At 58.7% G+C, this 2,052-nt stretch overlaps 1 non-coding gene across 1 annotated transcript in view; it reads left to right on the top strand.

Annotated features, from left to right (window-relative positions):
- The first annotated feature begins 1,065 nt into the window (after window positions 1–1,065).
- The window catches only part of LOC124773844, a 1,923-nt gene continuing 936 nt past the window's right edge, over window positions 1,066–2,052 (top strand). The window contains exon 1 of the ribosomal RNA XR_007014946.1: window positions 1,066–2,052. This exon is cut by the window's right edge and continues 936 nt beyond it. This is a non-coding gene — a ribosomal RNA (small subunit ribosomal RNA).

Raw genomic sequence — 2,052 nt, 5'->3', positions numbered from 1 at the left:
TGCACATTTTGTTGCGTGTATGTGGGCAGACGTAGTGTGGCGTGACACCTGACACAGGCATGCAATAATCGTTGAAGTTGCAAATGGCGATGGACGCCTGCGTTTTCTGGTGAAGTTACGCAAATGAACAAATGGTAACCTGTTGTGGTGCGGTTGTTCTCGCTAGGGGTGAATCGGTGATGGCGACGATAGGTTGAGGTACTAACCGGTTGTTCCAGCGATACCCACCATGCCGACGAAACTGAACGGCATCTGGGTGTGAAGCGATACGCGGCGGTGGCTGGGTGGGACCGTCCCCGGCCGGTGAGGGGGCGCCTCCCGGCGTGCTGGCCGCGCGGTGCGTGGGCGCACGCGCTACAGCCGGCTGGTGGGGGGCGGCCAGTGGCAGGCGCGCCGGCCGACGGACGCGGCAGGCGTCGCAGCTGCGCGCCGGCGCACCCTGCGCGCGGCGCCGTGCGGCCAAAGTAGGTCCTCGCGGGCCCGGTGCGAAGCGCGGTGGACATCTTCAGTGTGCTGGTCCGATTGAGGGACTGTGTGCGTTGAGGATGCGCCGCCGCCCGGCGCTCGGCGCCGCGACGCCGTCTGCTGCTCGGTCGCCCCAGCGGTTCTCGCTGGTGGTTTGTATCGCAGCTGTGCGGATGTGTTGGCGCGTGCGCTGTGCTGGGAGAGTTCGCTTCGGCACCCAAGTGGGGCTTTTGTCCTTCTGTGGCGCTGGCGTTGGAGCTGCCGGTCACCGTAGGTGGCGCGTGTTGTCTCCCGCCGGCAATGCCACGACAGCACGCTCCCGGGCCTCTGTCGGCAGCGGCAAGCTCAGTTGGGAGCACGGGTGGTCGCACCGAAAGCGTCTACTCGCCTAACTCCGGGCGATTGCGCCTCTCTCGAACCCGACCAAGTACTTGGGACGGCGCTGCGCGCCGCCGGGACCTGAGAGGGTTTCGAGGTGTATTGTGCAGGGGAGCTCAGCCTCCTCCTGTTTGCAGAATGATTGAGCGGACGCTTGCGTGTTCGCGCGGGCCCCCGGGACACACTCCCGGCGGCCGGCTGCTCAGCTCTAGTTGACGCAGCTCCCTGGTTGATCCTGCCAGTAGTCATATGCTTGTCTCAAAGATTAAGCCATGCATGTCTCAGTACAAGCCGCATTAAGGTGAAACCGCGAATGGCTCATTAAATCAGTTATGGTTCCTTAGATCGTACCCACGTTACTTGGATAACTGTGGTAATTCTAGAGCTAATACATGCAAACAGAGTCCCGACCAGAGATGGAAGGGACGCTTTTATTAGATCAAAACCAATCGGTCGGCTCGTCCGGTCCGTTTGCCTTGGTGACTCTGAATAACTTTGGGCTGATCGCACGGTCCTCGTACCGGCGACGCATCTTTCAAATGTCTGCCTTATCAACTGTCGATGGTAGGTTCTGCGCCTACCATGGTTGTAACGGGTAACGGGGAATCAGGGTTCGATTCCGGAGAGGGAGCTGAGAAACGGCTACCACATCCAAGGAAGGCAGCAGGCGCGCAAATTACCCACTCCCGGCACGGGGAGGTAGTGACGAAAAATAACGATACGGGACTCATCCGAGGCCCCGTAATCGGAATGAGTACACTTTAAATCCTTTAACGAGTATCTATTGGAGGGCAAGTCTGGTGCCAGCAGCCGCGGTAATTCCAGCTCCAATAGCGTATATTAAAGTTGTTGCGGTTAAAAAGCTCGTAGTTGGATTTGTGTCCCACGCTGTTGGTTCACCGCCCGTCGGTGTTTAACTGGCATGTATCGTGGGACGTCCTGCCGGTGGGGCGAGCTGAAGGCGTGCGACCGCCTCGTGCGTGCTCGTGCGTCCCGAGGCGGACCCCGTTGAAATCCTACCAGGGTGCTCTTTATTGAGTGTCTCGGTGGGCCGGCACGTTTACTTTGAACAAATTAGAGTGCTTAAAGCAGGCAAGCCCGCCTGAATACTGTGTGCATGGAATAATGGAATAGGACCTCGGTTCTATTTTGTTGGTTTTCGGAACCCGAGGTAATGATTAATAGGGACAGGCGGGGGCATTCGTATTG

This window comes from Schistocerca piceifrons, unplaced genomic scaffold, assembly GCF_021461385.2.
Source record: "Schistocerca piceifrons isolate TAMUIC-IGC-003096 unplaced genomic scaffold, iqSchPice1.1 HiC_scaffold_957, whole genome shotgun sequence".
Taxonomy (NCBI): domain Eukaryota; kingdom Metazoa; phylum Arthropoda; class Insecta; order Orthoptera; family Acrididae; genus Schistocerca; species Schistocerca piceifrons.
The sequence above is the reverse complement of the archived record's forward strand: the minus strand, read 5'-3'. Positions and strand labels throughout refer to the sequence as shown.